Raw genomic sequence first — 18,372 nt, forward strand, 5'->3', positions numbered from 1 at the left:
TAGTAGGTACTAGGTAGGTACTCCATAGGTAGGTACAGGCTACGAAAGATTTTAGGGTAAATTGGAAATCTCTTATTTTTGAACTAGCTGGTAGTTTTTTGACTGAGTCTGCATTTTGCCCAATATTTTTTTAGCCTTCTGTACTTAAAAGTAGAAAACGGAACACTACTGGAATAACCCAGGTGTATGTCTGTTATAGACATTTTGTTCAGATACCTTAATATCTTGTTATTTAGCACCTGTTTTTTTATTCGATGACCGTCGATCGTCCAGATGCATAACAGCCGATTAAAATCAACTTACGGTTACTGTTTGACCACCAATTAAAAGTAAAATGGGTTGCACAAGCAAGGGTTGGTTAACGTTGGTCCAAAATGCCTTTGACTTTAACCACAGAGGATTGAATATTGACTCGTGAACCTCACTTTTGTTTTTATTGGTGACTAGCCGATGCCCGCGACTTTGCCCGCGCGGATTTAGGTTTTTCGAAATCCCGTGGGAACTCTTCGATTTTCCGGGATAAAAAGTAGCCTATGTGCTAATCCAGGATATTATCTATCTCCATTCCAAATTTCAGCCAAATCCGTCCAGTAGTTTTCGCGTGAAGGAGTAACAAACATACACACACACACACACACACACACACACATACAAACTTTCGCCTTTATAATATTAGTGTGATCAAAGTTTAGTCCTATTACTAAAGAATACCTACCTACTATCCAACACTAGCTTTTCCTTTCAACAAAGGTTGCCTGGTAGAGATTGCTCTAAGCAATAAGGCCGCCTTTGCACACAATTGTTTTTTCTGTTTTCTTCTTTGTTATGTTCCTTTACATGTGTTTTTGTGTGCAATAAAGTGTTCTATCTATCTATCTATCGACGTATTGAATTCAGAATCAATTCACTCCTTTTATAAACGCGGATAGCACAGCAAAGTGAAATCCAAAAGTTTAAAAACCAATTACGATCACCCCAACGTTTTGAAATTCGTTTAAAATATCACAGTACGTAGTTACCGCTAGGAAATTTTCAATTTCTTAGAGCTCCGCATTAAATTCTTCCGGTAAACAAGTTTTATATACTCAGCCAACACAAAGTAACACTACTTATACTATACTACTATGTACTACATAACGTACTAACGTGCTACTATAATAAATACCTATTAACTAGAGGGTTAACACCCTCTAGAAAATCAGTATTTATTATGTATTGGCGCCGATTCTGTTGTCTTTGTAACTAAATTTAGAGCATTTGCATCTTTTTCTTTTTAATATTGCTAAAAAAGGACGGAACATGAATTACATCAAAAGCCTCTACATTTTAGTGCACGCTACAAATTAAAACAATAGGCTCGGACTTGACAGCTAAAGTTACAAGGTTGGACAGCAATGTTAGATTAGTAAGAAGAGGATGCAAATACTCTACAAGTGTAAATTAAAAATTTATAACACTCTCGACAAGTGAAGGTTACAGTAACTAGAAAAGAGCTGATAACTTTCAAACGGCTGAACAGATTTTCTTGGATTGTAGCTAAGAACACTCTCTATCAAGCCACCTTTCAAACAAAAGAAACTAAACTAAAATCGGTTCATTAGTTTAGGAGCTACGATGCCACAGACAGATACACAGATACACACGTCATATAACCTCTTTTTGGGTCGGGGTTTTAAACAACTGAATTTTACATTAGTAAGAAGATGTAAATACTCTAAAATTTAGTTGTGTCAGGTTATTTAGACTGTTATGGAATAAAAAAAAAACCCGTTTAAAACAATATAAATATCACAGTACCTACGGAGTTACTGCAAATTTTCAATTTCTTAAAGCTCCGCATTAAATTCTTCCCAGTAAGCAACTTTTATACACTCAGCCAACACAAAGTAACAAGCTCCGAGATCGTCTAAAGCACGCTATTTACATATCGGCATACAAGAGTGACTCGACTTTAGTGCATGAACTAGGTTTAGAGATGGTTCAGACCTAGATTTTAAACCCCCGACCCAAATAAAGGGGTGTTATAAGTTTGACGTGTGTATCTGTCTGTGGCATCGTAGCTCCTAAACTAATGAACCGATTTTAATTTTGTTTTTTTTTGTTTGAAAGGTGGCTGTTACTGCAAGGAAATTTTCAATTTCTTAAAGCTCCGCATTAAATTCCTCCCGGTAAGCAACTTTTACACACTCAGCCAACACAAAGTAACAAGCTCCGAGATCGTCTAGAGCACGCTATTTGCATATCGGCATACAAGAGTGACTCGAGTTTAGTGCATGAACTAGGTTTAGAGATGGTTCAGACCTAGATTTTTACAAACGTAGAGTATAGATAGAAAATAAGTCGAAATCGTGGATACTCCTTAAAATATTTGATTCGTTTCCCGAGAGAGCCGTGATAGTTAAGTGTACACTTCTTACGCCCTCTCCATATAAACGTATTGCGTTTATTATTCTATGCTTTGTTTTAGATCTATATATAAGTAGAGTATAGATAGAGTATAAGTTGAAATTGTGGGTACTCCTTTAAATAATAAATCCTTAAAATATTTGAGTTGTTTCCCTAAAGAGCCGTGATAGTTAAGTGTACACTTCTTACGCGCCTTTTTTTTTTTTTAAATTGTATAGACTAGCGCTTGGCTGCAATCAGACCTGCTAGCAAGTGATGATGCAGCCTAAGATGGAGCGCGCTTGCCTAGAAGGTGCCTATTCACTCTTGACTTGAAGGTACCCATATTATAGGTGGAAGGGAAAACTGACGCCGGAAGGGTGTTCTCTCCATACAAACGTATTGCGTTTATTATTCTATGCTTTGTTCTAGATCTATAAGTAGAGTATAGATAGAGTATAAGTTGAAATTGTGGGTACTCCTTTAAATAATAAATCCTTAAAATATTTGAGTTGTTTCCCTAAAGAGCCGTGATAGTTAAGTGTACACTTCTTACGCCCTCTCCATACAAACGTATTGCGTTTATTATTCTATTCTTTGTTCTAGATCTAGGTACATATAAAAAATTATGGGCCTTGAATAATCTCTTTTTTACGCAACTTTGTGCGTAAATAAACTGTATAAAAAATGGAAAATTGAAAAATTAACTACTCCGTGTCACACTTTACTTCATAAAATTTTAAAATGTTTTTAGTTTGTTAAAAAAAATGTTTTCTTTTGCCAAAAATAGGCGTGATTCCAAACGTCTTTTCCAGGTCCAAAACGTCGTCCAGGTGCTGGGGGGGTGCGCACATAGGCGCCAAGAGGCTCCCTCGGGCTTTTTAGTTATAGTTTTAGTTATAGAATTAGTTGTTAAGCTAGAAATAAGTACCTACTAACATAGTTTAAGTTATTTGTCATACTAACACAATTATGGGTCTAATAGCCTGAAATAAAAGTTAATTTATTTATTTATTTATTTAACCCCCGCCCCAAAAAGAGGGGTGTTATAAGTTTGACGTGTGTATCTGTGTATCTGTCTGTGGCATCGTAGCTCCTAAACTAATGAACCGATTTTAATTTAGTTTTTTTTGTTTGAAAGGTGGCTTGATCGAGAGTGTTTTTAGCTATGATTCAAGAAAATCGGTTCAGCCGTTTAAAAGTTATCAGCTCTTTTCTAGTTACTGTAACATTCACTTGTCGGGGGTGATTGGAACATCTTGTTACTATGAAGCGCCCCATCTAGTGGAATATTTATATCGCTGGATAAAAACGATACGTCTCTCGTGTTTAGTCTTCACGCAACGGGTGGATAAACCTAGCGACATCAATTTATCACGTCGCTTATTTAAAAATTAATCTCCACAGACCTTGTCTATCTCAGTTTCAGCTAGAATACGCGATGTAATTTATTTTTCCACCACAATGGACGAGTTTTACATACTACGACACGATACCATGACACTCTTCCGTGATATTCCAATAAGAAAATAGACAAACACTTTCAGAACGAGTATAACATTATGTAATGACGGTTAAACTTGAACTATTATAAGTAAACTGAAATCTGTTTTCCTTTTTATAGGTAGAGAAGAGACTATGGTACAAAAATATTAAGGTGTTTGCAACGCTTGGTCCATGAAAAAGCCATGAGAATGGTTTATAAAGTGAATCGTGTCGTATGCTTGTAAAAAGCACTCACTGAGTTATTGTTTACATAATTTTCGCGTCGCTGGTAGGATGAGCGCTTTCGAGAAATTATCGCTTCAATCGTTCGCGACGACAATCGCTTCGCTGAAACTTTAACCGACTTTTCAGAAAGGAGGACATTCTTCTTAGGTTAGGAAAGACGTTTAGAGGAAGCACTTATCTCTCTCTATAAGAGATCTCTACCAGTGACCCTTAGCTTTGGATAGAAAGTATTCATGAAAAAGCTTAATAGATATTATGTAATCCATACTTAATATTATATGTAAATACGAAAGTGTGTCTGTCTGTCTGCTAGTTTTTCACAGCCAAACAGTTTAACCGATTTTGATGTGATTTGGTGCAGAGTTAGCTTACACCCCGGGGACGGGAGATCTTAAATATCCCTTCCAGGTTAGCCCGATTCCATCTTAGACTGCATCATCACTTACCACCAGGTGATATTGCGGTCAAGGGCTAACTTGTATCTAAATTAAAAAAAATAGGGGTTTGGTAGAGTCCACGCAGACGAAGCGAAGTTGCGACCATAAGCTAGTGAATTTATGGGCCCAGATTCCATAAAATAAGATTTGAAAATATTCAAGAATACAAAATATAACCTTACAAGGATCCATATCCAAGATTCAATTCATGTTCTTTTATAGTCGCGAGCACAAAAGTATTAAAATGCCTTTGAATCTCGGATCGCTAGCGGATTGGAAGGTCACAGAGAACCCGGGATAAACATTTCCTGGAAATATTTCTAATGTTAAAAATATTTACACAATAAAAGGCGTCAGTCGATCATTTTATCTTTTCTTCTCCGAATAAGAAAACGAAAAGTATCGGTAATTTTAAGGAAACGAACTGAATGAAGTGAGACGAGTTTTTTTGCTAACTAACTAAACTAAACTTTGTGTACTTTGACATTTCATTGAAATATCCCAAAATATCAAAATATAAAAACTATTGACTATTTTTTATATTTTGAAGAAATCTCAAGCAAGTAAAATAAAAAAAATTAGCTCCCACAGCTGTACAGCATTGCAAGCTAATCATAGACAGCGCCATCTATGATGTGATTTAGTAAATTATTATTTACATCTTTTTTTTTAAACTTATAGCCAGTTACACTCGGGATAATGTAAGAATCTAACGAGGCATTTAGAAATAATGGTGGAATACCTCACATAGGTACATGAATTGTAAAAGCATTAAACCCCTTTTTTTGCGTAGTCGTGCAAAAAAAAAACCGGCTAGGCCTATAAAGACGTATTAATATAATATGTAATTAATAATAATATAAGTATGTGTAATATACTAAAGTTATTTGTATAAATTAATCGGCCGTTTCACAAACGAATCCCTTGTATTTGGGACTGCAAAACTATTACAATGGGTAAATAAAGCACTTTCATAATAATATTATGATACGCCATGTTTATCTAGTAACCATAGCCTATTTTGAACTTTCCTTTAGTCTATACATATAATTTCCTGTATCATCAAACGGAAAAGTTGTGCTACTCGTACGTTGGCTATCCCAGTCCATTATCGAATGTTTTTAACCCCCGACCCAAAAAGAGGGGTGTTATAAGTTTGACGTGTGTATCTGTGTATCTGTCTGTGGCATCGTAGCTCCTAAACTAATGAACCGATTTTAATTTAGTTTTGTTTTTGTTTGGAAGGTGGCTTAATCGAGAGTGTTCTTAGCTATAATCTAAGAAAATCGGTTCAGCCGTTTGAAAGTTATCAGCTCTTTTCTAGTTACTGTAACCTTTACTTGTCGGGGGTGTTATAAATTTTTAATTTACACTGGTTATCTAGTAACTATACCCTACTTTGAACTTTTCTTTAGTCTATACATATAATTACTTGTATCACCAAACGGAAAAACTGTGCTACGTTGGCTATTCCAACGTTGGGATGTGAGTTTCTTGTCCAGCAGTGGACGTCTGTAGTTTGATAATAATAATGATGATGAGAGATTATGTCCACTGGACGGGACGTCGTCGCACGAATATACGAAATTGAAAAGTAATCTTATATTTAATTCATACACACGGTAAAGTAAACACGGGCAGAAATTGCGGCGCGCTTTAATCCGAGCCGCGAAATTGTTTCCCCGCAAGAGTTACACAGGCGGCCACTCTCGTTTTATTCCGCTTTATTACTGGAATATTGTCCACATGCATTTCCATGATTTTATTTTTACTAAAGAAGTGGTGATAGCCCAGTGGTTAAGACTTCTGGCTCTTTTTCGGTTTTAATAAAAAAAATATTTTAATAAAAACTTGTTTTGACGGTGAAGAAAACCTCACGAAGAAACCTGCATGCCTGAGAGATTGGTCTGCCAATCCGCACTTGGCCAACGTGGTAGACTATGACCTTAGCCCATTTCATTCAGAGCGGAGACCCGTTTTTAGAAGTGGGCCGTGGCGATGAGTTGTGATGATTATGAGTAAACACGGGCAGAAATTGCGGCGCGCTTTAATCCGAACCGCGAAATTGTTTTTCCGCAAGAGTTACTCAGGCGGCCCATTCTCGTTTTATTACTGAAATATCGTCTACATGCTCTCTTGCCACTCATTAATTTTCCGGGATAAAAGTAGCCTACGTGTCAATCCAGGGTATTATCTATATCCATTCGAAATTTCAGCCAAATCCGTCCAGTAGTCTTTTTGCATAAAAGAGTAACAAACATCCATACATCAATCCATACATACAAACTTTCGCGTTTGTAATATTAATTAATAATAGGACTAAAGAATTAGTAATTTTGGTAACTTTTTGTCATGGTTTCCCTCACGGAACCCTAAAAACAGTCTCAAATTAGCCAAAAATATATCGGTTTCTCCTAATATCTCCACGTGAAAATATTGGCCAATAAAAGTACATTCCGTATATATGCCAAGGAAAAACTATCATATTTCAAATGTCACCCGTGAGCACACGCGAGCATTTGGGCTCATAAAAGCTCCAGACTTATGATCAATGATCTTAATACCTTGCTATATTTCAAATGGATCTTAATTTGGCAATAAATATACACTATGTCTGGCTGGTAATCGATTAACACATCTAAGTTTAAGGATAAACTTTAATGATAAGGCCTTTGCACCCTAGCACAATTGTTTTGCTTTTTGTTTGTATTTTTAGATATTATGTACCTGCTGAGTTTTGTTGCAATAAACATTTATACTACTAGATACTACTACTAAATGTGAGTTTGCAACTGACCAGCGTGGTGAATTAAACAAAAAAAAAACACCGTCGAAAATGCTACATCATATTTTAAGCACTTTTTACGGTTTCGTACCTCAAAAACTTATAACACCCCTCTTTTTGTGTCGGGGGTTAAAAAGAAAAAAGGAACCCTTATAGGATCACTTCGTTATCTGTCTGTCTGTCGTATCTGTCAAGAAACCTATAGGGCAGGTACTTCCCGTTGACCTAGACTCAGGCAGATACGTAGGTCTTACAGCACACTCATAAGAGGAAAATCCGAAAATCGTGATTTTGTGGTTACATCACCAAAAAAAAACAGTTTTTATTTATCGTCCAAAATGTCAAAAAAATACAAATGTAGTACGGAATCCTAGGTTTGCGAGTCTGACTCGCACTTGGCCGGTTTTTTGGCATGTTTTAGCAATTCAAAGAAAAAAGCTACGTACCTACTATTAGAAAAATAACGTCGAATGAAGGTTTAATGGCCTAACGGTAATTAGGACACCACAACCATTATAATAATATTATTAATGATCTTTACATGCATTATAGATTAACTTTATGGGGTTCGTTCCATATATCAACATATTTCACATAGTGAAAAGGCGATAGCAAAAAATGTAATAAAGCAGCGTGATTTATTAAGACTCTATTTGTATAAAACTGGTCACACATTAACTTTAAATGTCGTACGATGCTGTCCTGGTTTGCATAATTCTACCACTGGATTCCATATCTCATGAATAAGAAAAACTTTTATTCCTTAAATTGTGCCAAACATTGCATCTCATGACCAAGAGTTGGTTGTCCTATATTGTCCTATTATATGTCCACAATCATAGTTGATGGAAAGTGATGATGTGACCTAAGATGGGACGCGTAAATCTGAAAGTATCATTCTTGTTTTAAAGATACCCCGTGATTAATACACTGGTTTACTTCGAAAGTTAGTTTTTATTTTCCACTTTTTCCACTGATTATAATCTTAATTTATCGGAACAAATTATCTTGTTTCTTATGGTTAAATCTTGATGTTAAAAATGGCGGAAGCTAAGCCGAAAGGGCTGAAAGAGAAAGCGGTGACCAACCATAGATACAAAAATGTAGATCTAATTTTTTACTAACTGTGCAATGATGCTAGAATACATTGTAAATAATTAATTTAAACAACCGATTGTAATATTATTATGATTAATAACATTACGAATCTTCTACATTGACAAAGCATGTCTGCTACAGCCATTCTATTTATTATGTGCGACTCGTGCGGAGTTTACAGATGTGCGATCAGCTTAATTCTATAATGAACCACGCTGAAAGCTTAAGGTTCAAAGGTTCCTTTTGTTCATTGAACTAATTCGACCTCCAAAGCTTATGAATTAGAGGGCGAACTATGACCTGAATTTCTATTGGTTTTAACGTCTTTTGTGATATTTTAACCGACCTTAAAAAAGAGGCTTTTGTTTCACGATCTATTTGAAAGAAAGAAACTTCTCTGACGACAATTAAGGAAGAAAACTTCGGAATCTCGAAAACGTATTTCATAAAAGTTCATAGTATCAAACATTCGTAAAGCGAAGCGAATGATAATGTGGTTTGCCTTTGTTTCGAATGAAATAAATAAGTTTGCAAAATGTTCTTTCTTTAGCTCTAGTATTATTTATTGTTTATACTGAATTTAACCATAGTCAGGCAGGTTTCTTAGTTAAAAAATTTATAATACCCCCGACAAGTGAAGGTTACAGTAACTAGAAAAGAGCTGATAATTTTCAATCGGCTGAACCGATTTTTTTGGATTATAGCTAAGAACACTCTCGATCAAGCCACCTTTCAAACAAAAAAAAACTAAATTAATTTCGGCTCATTAGTTTAGGAGCTACGATGCCACAGATAGATACACAGATAAAAAGATACAGAGATACACAGATACACACGTCAAACTTATAACACCCCTCTTTTTGGGTCGGGGGTTATAAACAAAATTATTATTGTTTGTAAAATGTCAATCATATGAAAACTCAAATGATTTCACTTTGAAATTTCAAACCTAAGATAAAGCCGCGCATATTATGCTAGTAACAGACTGCTAGCAATCAAATAATATCCTCTCCATCGATTAACGATTAAATATAGTACAAGAGACTGGCGTTAAAATATTCTTTCATTCTTTCACGTTGTCAAGTTCCGGCTCTTAACAGGGCTCTCTCCGTCACTCGCTTCATACAATCGTAGTTCCAATTTCATTTGAATATTAAGCAACCAAAGTCCATGAAATTTTGCAGACATATTCTAGAAACTAATATCTGTGTCTGTGGTGTTTTAGATTTTTCTAAAAATATGTAGTTTTAAAATTACAGGGGCTCAAAGATTTGTATGAAAATTTTTAAGACCGCGTAACTTTGAAACCGAATATTTTAACAGAAATCTGGAAAACCACAGACACAGATATTAGTTTCTAGAATATGTCTGCAAAATTTCATGGACTTTGGTTGCTTAATATTCAAATGAAATTGGAACTACGATTGTATGAAACGAGTGACGGAGAGAGCCCTGTTAAGTGCGCCTCTTGAGCACTTCTTCGCCTTCCAGTCTATTATCGCCGTGAGGACGCGCAGACAACAGATATACATCATCGCTGCAATCATTTTTAGGGTTCCGTAGCTCAAAAGGAAAAAAGGTATTCAAAATTCAAAATATTTTTATTCAATTAGACTTATGAGTACATCTTGTATTTCTCTTGTCGCTATAACGACAAATACTAAAAAATCAAGATGATCACAAGTGTAAATTAAAAATTTATAACACCCCCGACAAGTGAAGGTTACAGTAACTAGAAAAGAGCTGATAACTTTCAAACAGCTGAACCGATTTTCTTGGATTATAGCTAAGAACACTCTCGATCAAGCCACCTTTCAAAAAAAAGTAAATTAAAATCGGTTCATTAGTATAAGAGCTACGATGCCACAGACAGATACACAGATACACACGTCAAACTTATAACACCCCTCTTTTTAACTCGGGGGTTAAAAATAGCCGTTACGCACAAATAAATTGGCAAGCACATACTTAGTGTTTACATAATATCTTGTACGGTGGTACGGAACCCATCGTGTGCGAGTCTGACTCGCACTTGACCAGTGTATAGAGATTGAGAATTTTGTGAAAAAAAAAAATTGAAGTCTTTGGTCTGCAACGTCTGATTTTCCTTGGCTAGATTTTCTTTATAGTAAGTAATAAAATTGTGTCATAGTGCAATAAATGTGTAAGAATATTCGCTTTGAGACATTGTCTCACAAAGCACTTCACTGAAAGAGCTACGCTGATTTACCGATTCAGCTTTACCGGAAATAATATCGATAATATCGGAATCAGAATATCGGATAATCGGAAATAATATCGATAAAGAAATCGGTAAGTAACGAATCGAATTACCTTAGATATAATATAAAGGGTTATTTATCTTTAGCATGAAAAACAGTAAAGGTCGAGTCGGGCTTGAATACGAAAGGTTCCGTACCATAGTTCAAGAAATAAGACTTTTTAATTATTTTTATGGATCCCTACCTCAAAAGGAAAAACGGAACCTTTTTAGGATCACTTTATTGTCTGTCTGTCTGTCGTGTCTAGAAAACCTATAGGGTACTTTTCGTTGACCTAGAATCATAAAATTTGGTAGATAGGTAGGTCTTATAGCACAAGTAAAAGGAAAAATCCCAAAACCGTGAATTTTTGGTTACATCACAAAAAAATATTAAAATGTGTTCATAAACAAATAATATGATAATTGATAAGTATTTTCAATTTTCAAACAAGATAACTAACTATACCAAGTGGGGTATCATATGAAAGGGCTAGAACAGATTTTTATTTATTTTTATACACACATTATATTTATATGTTATCGATTTATCATGCAAAATGTTGGAAAAATACCCGGGTACGGAACCCTCGGTGCGCGAGTCTGACTCGCACTTTGCCGGTTTTTTAATGAACTGGATTAGCAAGAAAGTCGAAGGTTACTTGGTACATTTTTACCTCATCATAAATAGAGCCCAAGAGGGATAGCTGTAGTCACTCCTTAAATTAAGACCTCTTAGGGTGAATAAATAATAAGCAGAGGCAGCTATTTAAGGTGCCGGCGAGTTAATCACTTCGGTTATAATTAGTCTCTGCCTTGCGCCGTTAACGCTATGGTTAATGGGGTACAGTGGGGTGCAAGTGACACACTTTAGATCGTTAGTTCCCAAAATCCAGATGGACCCCAGGGGTCCACGGGAGATTCGACGGGGGTCTACGTTGGTGCGACAAAAAAATGGGGGTTCACGATTCGTAATCAGGGGTCCATGGCAGTCTGCTTTCGATAGTGAAGAATTAATATGTAGGCTTGACTTTACCTATCAATGTTCCTAAATAAAATACTCAAGTGAAAATTGTTTTCGTTCTTGTGCTGTGAAAAAAGTAAAGTTTGTTCGAATCACTTTTTTGATTGGCCAACTTTACTTTTTTGACATCCACTCACAGCACAATCCAGGAATTATGTAACCAATCAATTCTCACTTATTTTTCGAAAACTAACTAGTATCGAAACTACCAATCCATGTAGGGATCCAGTATCCTGTAGCTTGGACCTAATTCTACTTAAAAACAACTCAGTTCAGTTTTTGATGAATGGACGTGGATACGTAAAGTGAATCTTAAATCTAAATGGAATGTTCAGACATTTTTATGATACTTGTACTTAAATTATGATAAACTCATAATCCACATTAAAATTATAAATGCGAAAGTGTGTCTGTTTGTCTGTCTGTCTGGCTGCAAGCTTTTCACGGTTCAGTAGTTTAACCAATTTTGATGGAATTTGGTACAGAGTTAGCTTACATCCTGGGGCTACTTTTTATCCCGGAAAATCTAAGAGTTCCTACGGGATTCTTAAAGGTCCATCTGTTTAACCGATTTGTATGAAATTTGGTACCGAAATAGCTTGCGTCCCTGTAATTGACATAGGCAACTTTATATCCCGAAAAATCAAAGAGTTCCCACGGGATCTTTAAAAACTTAAATCCACGCGGACGAAATCGCGGGTATCCTCTAGTAATTTTATAATACAATCAAAGTGGCAATGGGCAGGTCATCTCTGTCGCAGAACAGACGGCCGACTGACCGATGGATGGGACAGACGCGTTCTGGAGTTCTCCATCCCATTGACCTGAAGGAGGTGGTGGCAAGCCAGCAGTGGACTCATACCTACAGACTGGATCGGATTGGAATGCAATTCTACAACTTACCTCAATTATTATGCCGAAACTTCGAACTGCAGTTGTTTTCTCATCTGAAAATAAGAAATAGGAGGTTAACTTTCAAAACTGACATACCAAGAGAGATTCGGTGGATATCATTTGAATACTAACCAATCAAACTCAATGAAATTTTGTAGATACGTTCAAGGAACAGCTAATACCTATGTCCGAGCCCCGATGCCACAGCCAGTGGCGTGCAGATCATATTAGACATTACTCTATACTCAATATACTACTACTACTCAAAGCTTATTTGCCACTATGATCTGCCAGTAAACAAGTAGGTAACAACTTAACTAATGCGTATCCTGGCTCCAAACACATATTCGATAACAATCGAATAATCATTGAACAATCGAAAAACTATATTATATAGAACTCGATTATTTTAGATTGCTCAGTTGTAACTTAGCGCGAGTAATTCAATCGCGTCAGTCATTTCCGTAATTGATTGATATTTTCGATTTATTTGTTCCAGACCGTGCGGTCCGCATTCGGAACGAATAGATTTTGAAAAACAATCGAATGAATCGAACAATCGATTGTCGATTTTTATTCGACTGTTTTAGTCGACAGTCGATCGTTTAATTGTTCGATACGTCCGATTGTTTTTCTTGCAACAATCGCCCATCGCAAGTTCAATCAGTCGTTCGATTGGTAGGTACACCATACAATTTATTGAAATGGAAGCCCGCTTTGTAGGTCTCCACCACGCCAGCTCACCGTAATGAAAGGGCGAGGTCCCATAATGACATGGGGGCACGCATGCCGTGGCATTAATTATTTATTCGTCAATGGCGTGGCTCCATCTTGTTTATTGCCATTAACACGTTCGCATTCTCACGGTGGGGTTTGTTATGGCACTTCCAGATGAGATATTTGTTTTGTATTCGGATACAAGCTAGACCTTGACTGCAATCTCACCTGGTGGTAAGTGACGATGCAGTCTAAGATCGAAGCGGGCTAACCTGGAAGGGGTATGGCAGTTTTCATTAAACCCATACCTCTTAGATTAGTAAGGACTTAGGGTTATCTTGGTTTTTTTTTAAATAAATTAAGCGAGCAAACGAGTAGGCGGGTCACCTGATGTTAAGTGATTACCGCCGCCCATGAACATTTGCAGCACCAGAGGTACCGCCGATGCGTTGCCGACCATTTATAATATAAGAATGGGTATAATATTGTTTTAAGTTTGGAAATCAAGTTTATTTTCGTGTATATTGCCCCTCGGGGGCTTATGGAGGTACAGGTAACACAATCGATGGGAAATCGGCTTAAAGGTAACGGTTTCAAGCGTTAAGTTACTGTCTGCGAAACTCGCGGCGAGTGATATCAATACCTACTTTACGTGTTTTGCGAAGAAACTCAAGGGAAAGAAACTTTTTGGTTTTATTGGAAAAGCAGTGATAGCTTAGTGGTTGAGACTTATGGTCCGGGGCTCGATTCCGGGCATGGACCGCAAAACTTATCGGAGGAACATGCAAGACTTCGAATTTTTAGGGTTCCGTACCTCAAAAGGAAAAACGGAACCCTTATAGGATCACTTTGTTGTCTGTCTGTCTGTCAAGAAACCTATAGGGTACTTCCCGTTGACCTAGAATCATGTTTGGCAGGAAGGTAGGTCTTATAGCACAAATTCAGGAATAAACCTGAAAACCACGAATTTGTGGTTACATCATTTAAAAAAAAAATTAAGACGTGTTTCAATTTTCAAAGTAAGATAAGTATACCAAGTGGGGTATCATATGAAAGGGCTTTACTTGTACATTCTAAAACAGATTTTTATTTATTTTTATGTATAAAAGTTTTTGATTTATCGTGCATAATGTTGGAAAAATACCCAAGTACGGAACCCTCAGCCACTTGGCCGGTTTTTTTTTTGTTTGAAATGGCCAATCTAGTGCATAATACATAGGTCTTTGGTCCAGCCTCATAAAATGTTTCACCGAAGAGGTCAGAATTACTCGCTAACATAAAAAGAAATCTTTTTAACAACATTAAGGGATACAAGTAGAAAATTATCCCAAACATAACGATCTCTCCCAAACCGTGTATCCCGTGCAAACATCTTTTATCGAACCGCAAAAAAACTTGTAAGGGAACGTGATATTCATTAGACGACTTTCGAACAGAGAAAAATAAACCCTATTTCGATAATAACAAGGCTGTAAATCTATTGTATTTCCGAAAGATGTTCCTTTGCTGCCGTAGATTTATTAATGGGATCATGTTCGCCCGTCATATGAGATCATATAAGATCGTGTTGCTTGTATTACACCTCCTTATCCATCTATGGGCTTGAGGTGAAAGTGGGAAAGGGATGGAAAATAGATTATGCGGCCACATTAGTTTCGGATTACGGGGCTGATATAAAGTTTATGTATGTCACGGCAATAAGAATGTCATCGCGAAGAAAATGGGAAAGGTATGAGTGATACTTTGGATTGTAGCGCGGTTAATTGAACTTATAATCTGGGAGTAAGTAATTGGACTATTTGTTCAAGTGTTTTCTATGGAAAGAACCCAAAGATACAGAACTGTAAAGTTAGGATCTATAGTGCGTTTTTGGAGTTCCGTACCTCAAAAGGAAAATCGCCACCCATATTATAGGACCACTTTGTTGTCTATCTGTCTGTCGTGTCTGTCATGAAAACCTAAAGGGTATTTCCCGATGACCTAGAATCATGGCAGGTAGGTAGGTCTTTATAGCACAAGTAAAGGAAAAAATCCGAAAACAGTGAATTTGTGGTTACGTCACAAAAAATGTGTTCATTAACAAATAATTAGTATTTTCAATTTTCAAAGTAAGATAACTATGCCAAGTGGGCTATCATTTATGAAAGGGCTTTACCTGTACAGTGTACACTCTATAACAGATAGTTTAATAATAATAATAAATTTTTGTTTAAGTGTTTTCAACTTAAATAACTCAATTTGACCTAGTAAGTAGGTATATTTAAAAATCGATGCTAAAAATAATTTCAAAAAAGTTTTTCCGAAAAGTCTTTGGAATTTGGAAATTAAGAAATTGTATCCAATCGTTTTTCTCATATTATATTCAAATATAGTTTTCAGATTAGACACTTCCAAAAGTTGTAACTTGCAAATTATTACGTTATACCTACTCGTATTGATGAAAAAGAAAAGCTGATTTTTTTTTCTGATTAGTATTTCGTCACGGAACCCTATAAAGTGGATTTATAAGTGATTCCGCAGTCGGGCGAGGATCTTCCGGGGATTATTATCGTTTTATCAGCCACCACGTTTAATGAAAGCTTTTATCAAAGCAATTTGTATAGCGGCAGACCGGGCACTAGGTTCCGTGACCCGAGAAATATACCTACGACGCGTCTCCCGGGTCTTGCGATAACAATATTTTGAAAACTAAAACCCGACTACGACCGTCTTAATAAACGCTGAAATATTATAGTGCTAGTAGCTTGGTATATTTTAAACATTTATACTCATGAAAATTTTCTTCTATGAGACAGAGAGTTACGAGATAAGATATTACATGAAAGATTCATCCATACTAATATTATAAATGCGAAAGTGTGTCTGTCTGTCTGTCAGCTACTCACTGAACCGATTTCAATGAAAGGTAGACTTGAGATATATCCCGGGGAAGGACATAGGCTACTTTTTATCCCGGAAAATCAAAGAGTTCCTATGGGATTTAAAAAAAACCGAAATCCACGCGGGTGAAGCCGCGGGCATCCTGTAGTTTATTACATTTTAGCTCGCAGCTTTGTGCTAGCTGATTACACCGTATTTAGTATGAGTCGCTATTTATTTGAACGTCTTTGTGGAGTAAGACTTCTAAATTTCTAAGGTAAGTTTTCTATGACCGGGCTCACTTGGTCACGTGACCCGTGCATGGTACCGTTCACGGTACTGACATGACGTTATGAGACAGAGAATTAGGAGATAAGATATTATTACGTGAACGAAAGAGATGCATTTATTATATTTTAGTCCGCAGCGTTGTAGAGCTGAATTACGCCGTATTTAACATGAGTAGCTATTTATTTAAACGTCTTACTTAGCGGAGTGAGCCTTCTGTACCTGAATGATTCTGTGGTGTTATCAGCCGCTCCGTTTAATGAAAGCGGCTTTTATCAAAGCTATTTGTGTTGAGGCTGGAATCTATGTCGACGCCTCTGTCCGTGTTTGTACATCGGATATCGGTGGACCATTTTGTTGCTTTTCCAAATTGTCTTTGGAATTAATCTCCGGCTACTGGGGATTTCATGGAGCTCAGTAACCGTAAGGCCCAACGCACACCGGCTGAATAGAGTGAAGTAGAGCGCCGCGGGTTCGCTCCACGTCTCTTTTAATGACAACTCAAACTATCCATCGACACGGAATAAAAACCCATCGACACGGAAAATTGACTATAATCCGTTGAAAAACACAAATCTCTACGTATGGTACAACAGGCGACATGCAACATGCACCGCCCACCCTCCCACTGCTAAGCGTACAGGAAACGCCAGCCACCAAGCAAGCCCCGAGTACCACCACGCAACACCATACAAATCCACCAGAATACACTCGACGCACGTTTCGCTCCTACACCGGAGCATCCTCAGGAGATGCAGACCTTACAGATGTCTAGAGTTAAAAATTTTCGTTTCATCCAAATTCAAAGCTAGAGCTAAGGCTAGAGATTTTGTTTCAAATTCATTACGAATAAGAAAGAGCTAATCATTACGAATAAGAAAGAGTAATGAATTTGAAACAAAATCTCTAGCCTTTGCTAAAGCAAAGGCTAGAGATTTTGTTTCAAATTCATTACGAATAAGAAAGAGTTACACTATTAACGATTGTAATTTTAAATTTCAGGATTAAATTAATATTCCTGATATCAAGATTCCAGCTTTGGTGGACTCATGTTCTTAGATAAAATTTTATAGGAGCGATTTTTAACAATTTCATCGTACCAGGAGAGTCGATTTAAGGTGTTACCTAAAAGACTAGGCACTACTCAACCACTCGGCCAGTATGCGCCGGCCCTAACCTAATCTATCGGATATCCGATTGTGTACCAAACAAATTATTATTTATCGAGTTCTTAGTGAAACGTCCGAGAATCACGGATTACATTTGTAATTTTATCATATAAATAACAAAGTGTAGGTACATATTATATCTATGTTTAGTACGCGACAGATCGAGATGGCAAAAGGGAAGCCCTGCACACCCGCAGCGCTAACCCACTGCGGTAGAGTGCGGGTGTGTGGGGCGTCTCCCTGTCTCATACCCTGATTGCCATCTTTATCTATCGCGGACTATACTATATTTATCATGATAATGATAGCTAGCTGATGCCCGCGACTTCATCCGCGTGTATTTAGGTTTTTCGAAATTGCGGAGGAACTCTTTGATTTTCCGGGATAAAAAATAGCCTATGTGCTAATCAAGGGTATTAACTATCTCTATTCCAAATTTCAGCCAAATCCGTCGAGTAGCTTTTGCGTGAAGAAGTAACAAACACACACACATACACACCGGCTTTATAATATTGGTGGGAAAGTGTGATAATGTGATTATTTTGATCAACCAGAGACTATAAACCTACCCATCGTCAGCTCACTACTGAGATTAGGACTGATATCTCATCTGGTGGCAACTACTAGTGCGCAGCTATAGCCCGGCAATCGGGATATGAGGCGGGGGGACGCCCCGCACACCCGCGCTATCCTGGGTTAACGCGGGGGCTGTGCGGCGCGTCCCC

General features: G+C 37.0%; 1 protein-coding gene across 1 annotated transcript in view; it reads right to left on the reverse strand.

Moving 5' to 3' along the window:
- The window catches only part of LOC123876114, a 243,757-nt gene that overhangs the window by 68,325 nt on the left and 157,060 nt on the right, over window positions 1-18,372 (reverse strand). Inside the window, exon 2 of the mRNA XM_045922257.1 lies at window positions 12,624-12,667. The gene's annotated coding sequence lies outside the window, so the exon portion shown is untranslated. The remainder of the gene's footprint in view (window positions 1-12,623; window positions 12,668-18,372) is intronic.

This window comes from Maniola jurtina, chromosome 21, assembly GCF_905333055.1.
Source record: "Maniola jurtina chromosome 21, ilManJurt1.1, whole genome shotgun sequence".
NCBI classification, from domain to species: Eukaryota; Metazoa; Arthropoda; class Insecta; order Lepidoptera; family Nymphalidae; genus Maniola; species Maniola jurtina.